We start from the raw sequence: 17461 nt of genomic DNA, 5'->3' as shown, positions 1-17461 counted from the left end.
CTTTGCCAGATCTGGACGCTCAGACCGAGCGGACGAGTACTCCAAGAACAGTGATTTGTGTTCCTCATTCCTGCAGCAGAATCAGCTCCTGGCATCCTTCTCCCAGCACCTGATTCCCTGAGGATCATGAGAGGAACAAGGAGAAGAGTGGCTCATTGAAGCTCTGTGATCTTTTGCTAGGCAAACTGAAGAACACTGGGAATACTACTTGCTGCTACCAAAAGAAAAAAATGCAAACCAAAAGAGTTTTCTAAAATCTTTCAGTTACCCCTAATTCTTACTGCTTTTACTAACATAAAAACAACACAGCTTGCTAAATCTCCAGATTTTTATAGTAACCAGCAGTATCTTATATTTGATCTAAAAAGTTGAATTCATGGAAGATGCCTGCGTTCATTATTTACCTTGTCTTCCAGAACATACCATGGTCCGCCAAATCTTTCCAGATATATAGATCCACTAACTTTTGGTGTGGAGCTATCAAAATCCTGGTAAGAAAGGCAAATCCTCATCTTAAATTGTACAGTCCAATGACAAATTCACAGTACAAGCAAAATGTTCAACCTGAGAGTAAACTAGCAGGTAACTGAACAACGACCAAACTACCAATAATAATGAAAACGTAAGGAAAAGAGTGAGTGGTAAAAGCTGAATTTCACGCCATTCTCTGCAGAGAGTGCAGGGGTGGCCATGATATTCAGAATAAGCTTTGAAGCCAAAACTCTGAATATGGAAACCAGAAAGCAAAGGCAACTTTGATGACGGCAAAGCCAGAACAATGACAGGAGTCACTTCTTCATTCGAGAACTTTTTGGGACTAGTGGAATGTCCAAACTTCCCTGTATCCTGAGATCCACGTATTGGTGGAATCTGAAGGCAGTGAGTAGCTTTCCTCTGAAACTGTACAGCCTTTTTATTTTATACCCGCTTTTTCAGTGCAGGCTAGCAAATACTGAGCTAACTGAAAAATAATCAAGAACTGGTCCTAAAGAATCACTTGGCTAGTTCTCATTCTTAACTTTGGCCACAATTTGGCTACCAATCTCATTGAAAAATACCATGAAATAAGACGACAAAGATTTAACTCTTGATTTCTAACTACTTGAGAAATTAATGCAGTAACTTTAGGCAAATAGAATTGAAACAACACACCCTAGGACAACACATTACACCACATCTTCTGCTATCTGTCCTTTAGAGGAACACTGTGGCCCCAAAAGAGCCGTATGATCCTAGTGCATGGCAGCAGTGTTTCCTCTCCTGAAAACAGCAAGGCACTGCCACAAAGTCTTCAATTGCCACATCCAAACACTTGTGTGCTCACAAACTACCATCAAAACCCCCCACATCTGTAAAATCTACACTGGGTGTCTTAAAATGCTTTTTACTCATGTCCCCACTTTCTGGAAAGAATGATTACACAGACATGATCACATATAAAAGGATAAACATCTATCCACGTGCTGAACCTCCTGCCAACACAGGAAGAAAAATCAATGTGTATACTTGAAAAAATTTAAAATACCATTTTGGCTGCATCCCTCCTACACTGCAACCAGCAGTAAGCCTTCGGAAGATGTTCCTCTCAGATCACAAGTTCTCAGCTCACAAACTTCTTTCCACATAAAATAATGGGGCATTGTTATAGCTTTCTGTAATAGCTTATAATAGCTCTTTCCCAAAACCGTATCACGTAAACAAATAAATAAATAGAATCAGCATGAGCAGTCCCTCATTTCAATGCTAAATAACCATAGCAATCCTAACTCAGCATTTATGCCTTTTTTTTTTTTTTAAGGACTAAAAACTAACATGCTATCTATCTAAAACACCACTCATGTAGTTTGTTCCCAATTCTCAGCTAATTTTCAGCAAAGCTTCACTTTAAATATCCAATATCATAGTGGATGGCTGAACCCAGGCCCACAGCTACATAATTATATTAATTATTTTCATCTTAGAGAAAGGGCCTGACTGACAATACGGTGAAGCAAAAGCCCTTATCTACACAACTGATAAAATAAGTATGCAAAAGCTCAAGAGGTTACGGGATAGCCCAAGCTCCTTTCCTACTCAATCTCTGCCAATTTGGCATCAATTAGACCCCTAAGAACCAGACTGACATTCTCAACTTATTTCATATGTGCCACTGAACAGCTAGGATGTAATGACACCTCTTATTCAAGCACTGAATTTAAATCAATAATCTGGAAGTACAAAATTTCCTCGCTTATTGCTTTTCGGGGAAAAAAAAAAGTTTCAAACCAATTCTCCCAACCAAGGGTCTTATGCTTCTCAAATAATAGGTAATGATTATTGTGTGACTGCAACGTTCATGACATGCTGCTTTATCTTTTAAATAAAGATGTAGCTTGCCAGCCTCAAAACTGACCTCACAACATCGGGATTTCATACTGTTGGAGGAATTTCAGTGTTATTTCTACCAGATCTCCAACCTTCCAGAACTTAACTATTAAATTTGAAGCTATCAGCTCATGAAGAACAAATCTCTCTCTCAAGGTATATTATACAGAAACTTTGTGAAAAATCACAGTGCAAAATATAAACAGCTGTAAAAATTAAAATATCAAGTCAATTTTCCTGACAGTATGTAATTATTCCATAAAGTATTTTGTTCATAATAACTTGTAGATGTGTGAAGAACTGAAAAAGAAACTTTACTTTTATTTCTCAGGAAGTTTTTCCCCAACAGATTTTTGTTAAAATAGCTCTCCTGGTCTGTGTAATATCCTTAGCTTCTCAGCCTTTCATGCCTGCTACATTATTCAGCTGGTAGACTGGTGAATTATGAGATTATGAATAATGTGATGTTCGGTATTTATAATATGAAGACTACACTTAAAATTTTTTTTGGAAGAGATGCAAAAGCAGTTTGCTTCTCAAAAAAAACTAAAAGCACGTTCTGAAACAGACACAGAAGGATAAAGGATGACATCTTCCAACAGCAAAGAGCACTTGGAAGTTCAGCAATGGGTGGGGAAAAGTTGGGAAGGGCGGCAATTAGAAATGTTTTGGATGAAGAAAACATTTGGGGGGGGGGGGGAGTTAATTTCTACTGTGCCAATCACAATTTAAGTTAAATTCAAGTTTATTTTTCCTCATTTGGTTTATGATCTCATCTAGTCATCAAGGATGATTGATGATGTTTCAGGATTTGGGCTCTTGCCAGTTACAAGTAAAAGGGAATTATTTATTTTTCTTTAGCACTATAGTGCTGCCATTAACCGTATCCCGCCCCTTTTTGTTTACAGCCTGTCACTGAAGCCACAGCTTTATTTTAGTGTGCTATAAGCTCTTGTCTGGGTTTGATAGTGTAAGCAGTCTAGTAGAAGTCTTGCACAATGAACATCAGTCTGCCCAGAAACCATGCAAACTTTACTTCTGAAATAATCCCTCCGCTGCTCCATACAGGGTTGTCTACTCCATTTAAATGTGGACTTAAAAGCCATACTCGAGCAATGGGCACTATCGCTTTCCTTGTGGTAAAACTACATTTATTTAATCCATTTAAAAACAAACAAACAAGAAAATTACTTTGACCTTTGCCTTGGCACAAGAGGTCTGATTTGAAATGTGTATTACATTTCTAGCGTACTCTGTGTCCAGCTGAACTAGGTCAGATTTATGTGCAATTAGGAAAAAAGGAAACGAAAGCAATTTAGTTTTCATGTTTGTTAATATCAAAACATCTTGTATTGGCATTAAACTTTAAACTGAAACACAGAATATAAAAAAAAAAGATTACTAGAAAAGGAGCGGCCTTCTAAAAATTGCATTAAGCAAATGATATGGACTTTCTTACTCACATTTTTTCTGGTTGAAACTGTTCAGAAACGTGTATTTGAATGTCCCCACTTTGGCTGTACATAAGCCACAGGGAGTTTTTTTTGCATGAACTCTTCAACCTGAGAGTTTTAGCAGAAAAGCTCCTTTACAAGGCTTAATTAAAAGCAGGTTTAAGTCGGGGCCCTCGCTTACTCTGGTTTTTATTTTGGCCTTCTCTCTATGTCAGAAGTCAAGTCCCAAAAGAGAAATGAAGTTCATTATTGAGTCAGGAGAATATTTTCTCCTTCATTCTAAGCCCAGCTAAACAAGTTTCAGGTTTGAGTTTGGCTTTAGGTACTTCGAAATGAGATTTTATTTTATATGCACCTAAGGGTGAAATGTAAGAAGATGCTAATCACAATTTTTAACTCTGCCCTACGTAATAAATAATGTGTGAAAAGCAGACTGCAATCTCCTTTGCATGCAACTGATTTGGTATGGGGAGCCGTATACTCCAAACAGATGGTGCTCAGAATCGGTGTATTTCACACCACGAGAGGTTCATGTTAAATGCAACGTCATCGTGATGAAGTGTGGTAAACAGTCATGTGGTCACATTATAAAATGCACTGAGCAATGTAACGAACCGGAACAGTACTGAGGATTTGTAGGAAAACGGTCAACTTTTTCCAAAGAGTTTTAAGTTGTTTGTGACTGGAAATCGAATACCATGCGGTACTTTTTAAGGCGTACTTTCCTCAAAGGCAAAATTATATTTTAGCAGAAATAAATAGAAGAAAGAGTGTTCCTATTCATTCCTAAAAACCAGAGAAGTTTTCTTCCCGCATTGCCTAGTCTAATGAAAGTAGCCATAAAGACAAATACGTGCAGTACAATGCACTGTGATTTCGGCAGAACAAAGACACGTGGTCATTCTGGTGCAAGAAACAAACAAGCTAATCAAACAAGATAATCAGGCTGTTAATCGCTTTGGTTAATAGGAAACGTATTATGTTATCTTTGGTGGTTTTGTAACTGGACGGTAGGCCCAGACTAGTGCATCCTGTTTGCAACCAATAGCAGAAGCAGATGCAAGAGCGTGATATTTGTCATAAACATTTCCAAGAATAAAAATGTGGTGATGTTTTTCAAAAGGCCCCTGAATGTTCACCAGATGTGAAGCACATGTGGCCCTTGAATGCAAGAGAATAATGCGACAATAAAGTTTAATCAATACAACGTGTGCCAGTAATCACACCAAGATGACATGCAAATGTTTTAAAAACAAAAATATGTAAATTATTTTTAGTTCTTCAGGACAGAAAAACAGGTCACCTGGTCATCCACGAGTTGCTGTTTCCATTGTCATCTGAGAGCCCATCTGGGTGAAATATGTTACTCCCTGTGTGAGACAGCAGTCTAGCTTTTGTATTTTTGTATGGGAAATTGAGTTCCTGTGGCACTACTTACTGAAAACATTCAAGAGTTAGAAGATTTAAAGGTATCCTCTGCCTCTACATATTTTATGAAAATAAAATTCCTATGAACAGCACACGCAGGAAAAAGACAAGATAACTAGATCCCAGCAAGAGTGCTTTACTCTATCTCAGAACTGTCTCCTCTTTGCCTTACAAAATGGAAACAGCATGAGAAAGGGCACACGCTCCAAGCTTATCTTTACTCCACTAAGTCCACATATCAGATACTAAAGAGTAGGTTCATTTTCCAGCAGTGATCACTACTAAGAGATCTTGCTCAGGCCATGGATAAAACACAAATGCACATGGCGATATGCTAGGAAACAATTAATTTCACAGAGGTAACCAAACCATTTGCAGATGCTAACAACATTGGGAGTTCAAACTGATAGCCTTACACAGGCTGAACTCAGGGAGGAAAGTTTCACCTGTGTAGCCTGCAAAACCTTGGACAGAATCAGAACCTGAAGCAAAACATTGAAGTTCTGCATCCTTCTTGTATATTTCTCAGCTGTTATGGCCCCTGAAATGCATAGGGGCTTCCCTATGTACACATTGGTTGCCAACAAATGCAGTCAGCCCCCTACCAATTAATTGTTGGCACACGTGCTTTCAGTACATTCAGCCTCTCCCCTGCAACAAACAAGATGGAACTAAACCCATATGCTCACAGTGCAAAACCGTTAGCCTGCATCAGTGACTGGCGCTCCCCTGAAGTAGCAGCTTACTTCTTCGTGCATCTGCTGCCATCTCTGTGGATGCAGTGAAAAGACGCATAGGACTATTTCCCTCCTGCAGTAGGCAGATTCGATTCTCAAGCAGCATTTTTTTTTATTATTATTATTTTTTTCCCTAGGGACAGTGGAGAAGCATCATAAATTTTCTAACAATTCTGGCAAAATAAAACCTCTCACCAAGATCTCTCACTGGAGAAACGGTAGATAAGACAACCCAGAGAAGGTGCTACCTGGGTTGTTCTAGAGCTCTCTAGAGCTACCGTGGAATACAGGGTGCTTGAGCATTGTGTATTGGCTCCCTGAGTATTTCTTTGAGTAATTCCAAAAACAAAATAAGCTGGACAGAATATCCATCTACAGACTGGGCAAAAACCTACACGGAGGGGAGGTAGGCTAATTCATCCAGCTAAGGGTACTATTAATTATAGAGAATGATTCTTGGGTAGTGCTTCATGATACCAAGATATTTTTTTTCCTAATTATTATTATTCTGCAAGTAGAGACTTTCCGAATTTTCTCACAACCATGCCTGTTAAAACAGATGCACCACAAACGAACAATTTTTAAGAGGTAGTTTCAAAGTGAAAGAAGTAATACAAATCAGACCAGTGGGAGTCTGCTCACCAAGCACACCACAGCCCTTTTCAAAGTTTCTGTGAGTGAACAAGCAGCTGAGGACCCACACCAGCATCTCTTGGGGAACTTTTATTGTAATCACATTCTGTTCCTATTGAAAACTGAAAAACAATACTCTGGGCAGACACATTTAATAGCTACAGCATTTGATAACCTCACCTCATACACTGTCTACACTTTCTCAAATTTAACTGCATTATCTTTGTTCCTCTGTGGCAGAAGAATACCGCTTTAAGAAATTCAGAGTCAACTAGAGATTTAAAAATAATAATAATAATAAAAAAAATCCTTATTTTATCAGAGAACAACCCTTCTCGACCATAAAGAAAAGGCAGCACTAGCAAGAGAGGGCAAGTCAGACAAAACTTTGGAGTATGTCTGAATGCTTTTCTGCCTGCAGCTTAGCAGCTATTTCACTTTCCCTAGACTTGGGCATGGGTAGGGAAGAAATACCAGAAGAAAAACCGATGGACAGGATTAAGTCATATTTGGTGAGTTTCTCATCTCTGGCACATTACCTATTCCTCTTCTCTTACATACATGCCCGAATTTCAAAATTCAAGATTTTGAAAGTTTTCTCTTCCCCAGGCTGAGGCCCAGACTACTTATCTGTTACCTACATTTCACTCTCCTGAGGGATAAGCCTACATCGACCGGACAGTTCTGCAGAATGGCAATGATTTATGGACTAAGCCATTTATTTATTGTAACTACAACCATATGTTTTAACCTGCTATGAAATTATGAAATACTTCCCATCAATAGTCCAAGTTAAATTTCTATACTGAATTGCCTGTGTGAACGGGCAGTATTTCTGTACTCCAGACAGAGTGTGAGGGTGTAAATACAGTCAGCTGTATTCATGCCTTATTAGACACAGCTGCACAAATGGGCTGTCGGACTTCATTAGAACATATCGTACAAGTCGCACATATTCACAGTGCCCCTTGTTTCTGCAGGCAACACGACTACTTCAGATCACGAGAACACTCACAAAACCATATTCTGGTTGTTTTAAAGGCGCACAGAGGCAAACACTGTGGGATGGGGGAAACGCATCCAGAGAGACATGGCATTTTTCCTCCTGTGCCTACCACATTTTATGAACAAAACATACTTGCACAAAAATATATGAAAGAGTAACCACAGAGAAAACAACGCTAAAGAAGCCTTATACTAGGCAAATGCAGGTCATTTCTAGGTACAGAGCAAGTATTTCTTTTTGCTTTTTTGGGGAAGGTGGTGGCAAAGAAGGCAAGAGTCTTGTTACACTATCATGCCTTGTATGAGCCTTCTTGCTCCTGTGAACTAGGAACATGATGGCTAGCAGACAGCTTCCAGCATAAATCCACTTTTGCAGGCCTGTATCATGCTGACTTTAATGTTCTTGTACCCGAAGACAGTGCCATGGGGTGAAAGGGGTGGGTGCCAGGGAGGTACCGCCTTAGATCGAGAAGGTCCTTACTGAAATTTCAAGGTAACAAAAGGTAACTTAGTTGAAGAGGCATGGTCTGGAGCAAATCTGAAGAAAGGAAACCACTAGAAGAATTCTCCCTCCATTTTCCAAGTAACCTCAGGAGTGGGTGAGAAACACATACTAGTATCGAATCATTTCTACACATAACCTGTGGGAAAGCAGAGGCAGAAATAACCACACTGATTAAATCCCAGTATCTTACACCTCTCCAAGAGGAAAGAGTTAGGAGTAGAACTTTGCTCAAGCAGAGGTAACCAGCCATCTCCAAGAGGATGCAAGGCAATGAGTATTACATGGGCAGATCTCTGACAAGCCAGATTTGATTTTAGAAATGATTCATCATCACCTCTTGCATAGGTAAAATTCCACTAAGATTTTGTTGACTGAGTCAGCACAGTGCCTTTGAACAAGACCTGCTTTTCTAACCTCCACAAGGAGGGCTGAGTCAGCCTTCATTACTGAAAGTGAGCAAATGATCCATCAAGCAAGTCCATACACCTACAAGCAATGGTATCACAGTTTATAACATGAGCTATGCCGTGGCTCCATAGCTGGACTGAGCCCCAGTCAGCCTTTGCTGACCTGACAACTCCAGCAACTACCACCTTGTATTTTTCCATATCAAGTAAGCTAAATCAAATTAAGAACTTTCTTTCTTTCCTACTGTTTGCTTTCAGTGAAGAACAAGCTTCGTGACCAAGAACGGATGATGCAGACGGCGTAAGAGCTGTGATTTGAAGGCAGCAGCCTTAACAACATGTTTGCACAGGCACATCAAGCCTCATCAAAGTTTATTTTTTTTGCTGGGTGAGAAATCCCTTAGCATATTCTATGGGACACAAGACAAATGAAGAGGCTAGGCTTACAGCTAGGGGTAGTACTGTGCTAATAGTACCGTCCGCTTTCCAGAGCAGGGCTGACTTGTGCCCAGACAACCCAGACTGTGGGAAAAGCAGCTCGGTGCGTGTGTACAATGTGCCCAGAATGTCTGTGATCCAAGGAAGTGTGTGCGCCAGGGGAAGGGGAAATATGCAACTCATTAAGGTGGAGACACGGAGAGAATGCGACATGGCAGCCCCACTGTTAATTTTGGATATCGCCCACTGTAAAGTTTTCATTAATTTTTGGTTGTGTTATTTCTCCACGCTCTCCTTGACAGTTCGTAGGAAATGATCAAGTATATCCTAAAAAAAATGAGGAAAACTAAGCGGACAGACTAACGTAATCTCACTCAAAGCCAGAGAGTTGTAGTGCTGGCACTATCAAACTGGTTTGCAGATAAGAGATAGGAGAGATTGCATATTGCCCTTGAGATAACAACCACAACAATACGCAGGTCCTATGAGAAAAGGTCTAACAACAAGGTGCTGTGCACTGTGGTGTTGATTTCACCTGGACTGTAAAAATAAGTCAATGCTTATTTGCTTGAAGACTATAACGTAATTAGCGAGAACAGACAAAACCCAAAGGTAAAAAATGCAGCCCTGCTCTGAACCCATAGTAGGGGCCAAATCCAGTTAAGAGTATTAGCTAAGAAAGCTGACATATAATCTTCAAAAAAAAATCCTGCTTTTCTAATCTAGACTGTAACAAGCTGAGTGGGAAAAAATGCACTTAACAAATCTTTTTATCCAAAAACATGGGTGTCACGATGAACAAAACTGCAAAGCAAGGCCTTAGGGGGAGTACACAGCAGAAGCTTTGCATCCCAGAGCACAATCATCCACGTAACAGTCAATGGTGAGTCTTTCAACACGTTGGTATTACACCTCTCTGTAGCTCCTCCATGTATACTGATAGGGACTGAGGGCATCTGCTTTTTGGCCTGGTTAATGTCATTTACAGCAAGTAAACAGTTAATAGTACATTTTCAGGGGAAAAACCACAGAGGAGGAAGAACAGCAAGTGACAGGCAGAGCCACGGCTGTCTCCAGTGTCAAACGTTCGTACCAAGTTGAGCGTCATCCTACCCTTATAGAGAACAGCTACAGATACCAACAGGCATGGGATTCCAACATGCATCTCAAAAGAAAACTGGCAAGAAAAAAACCTGAATAGTTTAAACTTCTAACAAAATTGTGTGTGCGTGCGTGTGTGTGAGTGGTAGTGGTTTTTTGGTTTGTGTTTTGTTGTTGTTGTTCTTTTTCCTCCCAAGAGCCGGCTCCCATTACAATTATTTATATATTAGGATTCTTTTATAGCAAGTGTTTTATCTTTGTACACAGAACATTAACTTAACAGTTCCCATTGACTTAGTATGCTTAGCCTCCTCTCCCCACTAGGCTTTTTAAGTTTTATTGGTGTGGACGTTTATTCACTTAAGAAAGCCACTTCTTTATTAAATGCTAATTTTAGAGTCTTCACGTGACTCTTATCTGGATATAAAATATTTGCTCTTTCAGAAGATGAGGAAGGGAGGTTTTTGCTTTTTAAATGAGAGCCACAGCAGCAATACTTTGCAATTTTTCAGACCAAACACAAACACATTTCTTTGACAAGAATACAAAAAGATATTCTTAACTCCCATGTGATATGGTAACCCCACTTAAGATATTTTAACCCCCTGTCAGCCAGAGCTTGAAAAACTTTAAACAGTTTTCTTTCAGCTGATTAATACATTGTGTCAGTAGAAATAGCTTCTGTTCACTCTAAAAGGATTTAATGTTAAAACAATTCCTACCTGTATTTTATTTTGTTTGCAAAGTAGTCTGCCAAGAACATTCTATGCACAGAAAACTAGTGTGACTAGAAGTATACTATATAAATGATATATTACATATAATATTTTATATTTTATATAATTACAAATAATTATATAAAAAATATACATATAAAAATACCTAAGGATACATACATTCTGAACAAAACTAGATGGAATGTCTTAATTGTGGCACATCGAGCTTGGGAAGCAGTCCATAGCTGACCTCCCTGAGAACATGGAATACGAATTGTAAGCCACAAACTCCTCTGCTATAGAATACCAAGTGTGATGCACAAACCCAGATACACTCCAAACTGCTTGTCATTTCCACAAATTCAGGCCACTGATTTACCTGTATTGCCATATCACTGAGTTGCCTCCAACAACTTTCTGTTTTAAAAAAATGCTTTTAAAAAAAAAAAACAACTAATTGATTTTTAGTTAAAAACAACTTACAGTATCATGAACACTAAAGGCATTGAACAAGTAAAAGAAATGAACTGAGAGGCATACGAGGCAGAAACACTATTTTGGGGCTTCTATATAACAGTTATTAAGTGAGACCATGAAGTTTGAAGTGAATTTTATGTAGGAAAAATACTTTGAAAGTTAAAAATATGACATGTATACAAGCAGAATCCAAATGAGCTTACATGTTCTGGAATTGACTCCCAGTTTAAATGGAATAAGCCCAACAAACAGATGGTGCAGTAAGAACTTACTGTAAATAATTTGGAGGCTTAAGCAGGTATTTGCTGAAGGACTATTTTCTCTTCAGACATTATCAACAAATTATATTTGATCCTTTAGCTGTGTAAGACACAATTGGTATCAGTGTCCAAACTGCAATCTCATCAAAAAAGTACCAAATTCCAGAGGATGACCTTTGCTATCAGCATGGCACTATGCAAGACTCCCACCAAGGCAATTCATTCCATATGTAGCTTTATGTTATGAATTGACTATGTGTTTTTTTTTTTTTCTCCCTTTGAATAATATCTCTAATTACAGACAGCTAATGTCATGGATCCTCTTTCCAAATGCTGTTAAATATCTCTTCTAAAAAGATTTATCGACCAACATTGTAGGCCACCAGAAAGACAATTTATTGAGCTGAGTTGAGCTACGTAATTATAAATTACATGTAGACTAAAGCAATATAAATAATAATAACAAGGAATGCTACTGATCTTAATCTATTCAATGCAGAAATAAAGCTCCCACTACAGCTGAACTATGAATCACTTTTGCAGAGCAAGAGCAATTAATCCAAAAGCTTTTCTATTTCCTCTCTGCTCTGCATCAATCTGCTTGCTGCAGCAGCCCTGAAGCCTATGCTTAAGCTTTTCGTTTACACCAGTTTAGAGTCAAACTACCATCTAGAAAAGTCTAGAGGTCTGAAACCTCCAGTGAGTTCTGGGCAGGGAAAATCCACTAGACGTCTTATAGCTTCCAAATCTCTTGGCACAGAGTCCCGTGCAGGCATGCATATTTGAACAACACCTATCATATTGTGCAATATCCAAAAATGCAAGTAAATAATAATGTCATCTTTGATTAAGTAATGCATCTTGCCTACGCTGCATTTGTAAAAGACAGTAAAAAAAAAAAAAAAAATCAAGGCACAGGACAGAATGGTTATCAATGCCCAAGCTATTACATCTTGCTACTGAAACACTAACTGCAATTTGAAATATTCAGCTGTATTGCCATTTTTTTTCCACTCCTCTTTTCTGAGTTTGCATTCTAATATTCATAGGAGAAAAAATGATGTCATTTTATTAACCTCATAACCACTTTAAGCCAACAGAAAAATAAAAACATTGGAATGACCATCTGGCATGAAGTTTCTGTTTCTCTTAAAAACAAGTCTGTATTTTCTGTTTCTCATGACACTACGGACAAAAAACAAGTCTTCTGACAAATTTTACAGCACCAAAAAAGAGAAAATAGAACTATAATTAAACAAATCTAATTATATTTGAACATTTAAACATGAAAATAGTATCCCGTCAGGAGCTCTCCATGTAAGTATACCTATGTAGCTTCCACCATCGGAATATTTGACCTACTTATTTTATCACCAGAAGCTAGTAAAAACTCTGGATACTTTTTATATATCATTACATTTTCTTTCCTATGATAGCACAGATTTGAAAAACAAACAAAATAAACTTATCTAAAAAAAATAATTAGCAACTCATCATTTAAAACCAAGTAAGTTAACTTCAGAAGTTAATACCTTTGATAGATATCTCTCATTCTATACTGAATTCATGCTTAAGAATTAATTTGATATAGTTATGTGGCAGCCCATCTTGTAAGATCTAATCAAATCATTGCTTGCAAATTGACATTACAACACTCTGTTTTTCTAAGCAGTCAACATTCCTGACAGAGACTAGAAATATAACAGTAACACACTATTGAACTAGCTAGGCTGAACAAAAGGTCAAGTCCAAGAGGAACAGGAGGTGGTTGCGCGCATCTTCATGTCAAACCAGTGTCATCAATGCCGTCCCGCTAGAAACACGTCATTTCCAAACTCACTGATGACATTTCTGGTGCCATAGCTGGGAAATGCTATGTAACCACTGGCCAGCTCAGGAAAGCACTCACCTCAGACAATGAAAGGAGTCAAAGCTTGGAGGGGACTTGGTCCCAATTCAAAGGGCTTTAATTCTGAGAAGTTAAACAATTCAAAGAGGTGAAAGCTGGAAGGATTTTAGCTGGATGTGAACCATAAAGTTCATTTAGCCAACCAACGCAATGTAGTCCCCAGTATACACTCTGCTTTTTCACCTATGGAATGAAACTTTGAACATTTTGGAGTGTCCCCCTAAGTGCTGAAGCTATCTAATTCTCCAGTAAACTGTGAGCTGCTGCTCAGCAGGTATAACATCTTTCTGCCACAAAAAAGCCCCAAGAAGCAACAATCCCCTCCCCAACACTATAATGACAATCAACAAAGAATCAACAAAGAATTGGTTCTGGTACATTTGCAGTTTTAAAACGAAGTTTAGCCAGACATCTCAAAAACCAGAACGTCCTCATCCTAAAGAAGAAACACCCCTTCCCCATTCTTTTCTGGTCAAAATAGCTCTTTGCTTTCAATAGTCCTGGAACAAAAACCTGCCTGATAAAGTATGAGCTGTTTGTAAGGAATATAGCAAAGAATACCAATAATATTGTAGAAGACATTTTTCTTTCAGTCTGAGTTCTTACTACTCATTATATGTTATGGAAAGCAACAATTATGTAGGCAGCTACACCAGAACTAGAATTTCTACTGTGGGATCCAAACAGTACACACAAGAACTGGCAATTTAAATCCACTCAGCTTAATGGAAAGGTTTGTATGTAAAAACATGCAGCAGGCAATTAGCTAAGGACTAAATGCAGAACATGTTTGGTTGGCACGTGGTTCCAACTGATAGACCTGTTGACAGAATTTGCTGCCATGCAGAAATGACAGTAATAAGAGTAAAGTTTTTATCGTGGCAGAATGTCTTTGCTCATGACAACCTACAGGAACTTGTAATCAAATTAAATCCTCCCTCTTCTGTCTCATTGCAGAGGACAGTAGTAGAATTTCACATTGCTTGGAGAAGGTCTGTTTTCTCTGGAAGGAAATACATTTCAAGTACTCCATGAGACACTTTAGAAACGGTCTGATAAACTTGCTTGCACTGAATAATCCCGAACCTTGGGACTTGAGTGGATGGGGCTATTCATGAAATAGGATACTACTCAGTACGAGAAGTATTTTACTCTTAAATCTTGACAGCAAGATTATGCCAGAAAGATGCAGCCAGTTCTAAGAGGCAGCATCCCACTGGGGGACTTTCAGAGCAATTCCCTTTACAGAGGAACTGCACTTCCTCTGGGGCACATCATGCCCCCTATTCACACTGGCTGGTGCTGCTGGGTACTTTTATACTGAATGTGGAGGTGGAAATCCCTGCTCAGTGCATCTGTGAATGATATATGCTAAAAATGACAAACAACAAATATTTCTACTCTCACATTTTGTTTCAACTCCAAAGAGAGCTCTTCTTGGTTTTTGTATTTCATGGGCCTCTACTGCTAAATAAACCTCCATGAAAGTCATAATTTTGAGGAGAACAGGGGATATAGCTGAACAGAGCTGAAAACTGTGGGATGACAACACTATTTCTTACTTCCTATTATCTCCCTAAAGTTTGAATCCTCACTTGAAGGAAAACAAGGCAGTCACATAGAGAGTATTTGGGAGGAAAGAAAACCTCAAGAAAAGGAAAATACTATTCAGAGAGAAAAAAAAACTCAAGAAAAGGAAAACACTATGTCTTCTTGGTAAATGAAGCGTACTGTTTTAATTCACAAAACATTTTACGCTTCTGGGTAGTAAGAACTCCATAATGTGCAAGATTGAGCAGCAGAACACAGAAAAAAGTTGTGATTGACAAGATGGAACATCCTGATGCATTACTCTTAACCCAGCACACGAATCACTTTGCCTTGCGTTTAAGGCCATAATCCCATCAAAATCAAAATTTGCTCTCAGACCACTCATCCATCCCAGTTAAGGAGAAGACAACTCCGTAGCTAGCATGTAGATATGCACAAGACATCGCAGATCTAAAAATGTAGTTACAGATCTTTAATTACGGTAAAATATCAGAAGTAGGTTACTTTCTACATCTACTGTTTAGAACTGAGTACCTGTAATATCCACTGAATATAATGAAGAATCAAGAAGGTGTTCAAAAGAGAAGGAAAATGGAAGAGGTTGTTCAGTGTAAGAGATTAAGGCTTTAACGTCAGCAGTATGTGTGTTTTATGTTTGTCTTTTTTTTTTTTTTGAAAAGCACAATGTAGGCTAAGCAGAGAATTGGGAGGCCAATCAGAGAGATTCAGTAATGAGAGAAATTCCAAAAACATGCAAATTTATTTTTGGGGGAAATCTGAGAATCCTAACACTGGCTGTTTATACTGGCTTATCTTCTTTGGCATCAGCTGAAGTCTGGCCTGCATCCATAAGGGAAAAATCTAGAATTCCTACATTGCCCAAAGTCTAATAATATTTCTCCCAGTAGATCTCTCATAAACAGTTGCCCTCTACATGGTTCCAATATAGGATAGCAACAGTACTACTTTCATGTTGAAACAATTCCTTCATATTGAAGATTCCTTTAAGATTTATTATTTTAAAATATCTGAAACATAACAGTTCTACTAAAGAATTTCTCAGTAGTCCTGCTGGAATAGGTTACCACGACATTAAATTTAGTGTGGACTGCTACGTACCAACCATTCACAATATAATGTTATAGTTTTCATTTGGCTTTTTTTTTTTTTTAATGAAAATCTCTGAGGTCTTCTGGGTCTCTCAGTATTTTGCTCTTCCTACAAGACTCTGTCAACAGATCAGGGACAGGCCATGCCCTCAAAAGCAAGTAATGCATCTCAGGCTCCATCTTCAGAATAGTCAGTAAAAGGATACATGCTGTACAGATTGTGTATTTCAAAATAATTGTTGCTTGAACTACTGAAAATGAGCATGTTCTTAAGCAACAATTATGTTAGCCTAGAAGGTTTGCTTTGGCTAACATACTTTACCTTAATATGATGTGTGGAAGGCAGTGGGTATGATCTAAAGCTGTGTACAATTATAAACGGTTGTTATACATTTCTTTTTTTTATGAAACATATAGTTTGGTTGCTTTTTACCTCTGTTTTTCCCACTCCCTGCTGATTTGAGGCATGTTTTTTATAGGCAGTTGTCTGCTCTTGTGAAAACAATGCTGAGCTTGCAGCTTTATTTTGATTCTAACACTGGACTGGAATGGATGGAACTTACACAGCTTCTGAGAGAAGACAGCTATGTGACATGAGTCACTGCAACAGAAAGAAGGGGACTATGGGCTGTCACTCCCATGCTCTACCGTCCAGACAAAACAAAGAATGGCTGCAACAATGCCTTTTACCTGATGTGTTTTTTTTTTTTTTATTTTTTAAATAAACAAGGCTGCATATGTTACTCAAAAATATTTCAGTCTTTGTAAAAGAGAATAGTTGTTTTTTGTTTAATTTTTATTATTATTAACATAGATAAGAACTTGGTACTAAAGTCGTGCATTTTTCTCCCCTGAGCGTCCCAAATATTCACTGACTACAGAGCTATAAAGCATGGTCTGAGTCTTCTCAATGAATCAGAGATTATGTACTGCTGCCAGAACTCACATGAAAGGTTGGGTTGTTGGTTTGTCTGCAACATCTAGACAAAGGCAGTTGATCTATACCAAAGAAATATCTATTTTTTGTTGAATTCTACATGATACACTTATTTAAGGCTGACTCTAACTTCATTACAAGTTACCTTGTGAGGACTTGCTTCTTGTTAAGATTTCACAAAATGGTTCCTGCAACGTGACTGCAGAAGAAACAGCACGGGCAGGAAAGTGTTGAGCTTTTCCTTAATTTTGCAAAAATTACCTCTATTAGGTTCTTTGAAAAACTCCTCCTTTGTTCAGTACATCTCCAAAGGTTACTAGGATAGAGTTCAAAATACCACTAGCTCTTAATTTCCCAAGAGAAATCCAAGTGTAATACAAAAGGCTATGTCAATATTACTGTGGCCACCAACAGGATGCTGTAAAAAACA

The 17461-nt window shown here is 38.3% G+C and overlaps 1 protein-coding gene across 1 annotated transcript in view; it reads right to left on the bottom strand.

Annotated features, from left to right (window-relative positions):
- SCFD2 (sec1 family domain containing 2) overlaps nucleotides 1-17461 on the bottom strand; it is a 194675-nt gene that overhangs the window by 123844 nt on the left and 53370 nt on the right. The window lies entirely within an intron of this gene.

This window comes from Anser brachyrhynchus, assembly GCF_964034855.1.
Source record: "Anser brachyrhynchus genome assembly, chromosome: 4".
Taxonomy (NCBI): domain Eukaryota; kingdom Metazoa; phylum Chordata; class Aves; order Anseriformes; family Anatidae; genus Anser; species Anser brachyrhynchus.
This window is presented reverse-complemented; position numbering and strand designations above follow the sequence as displayed.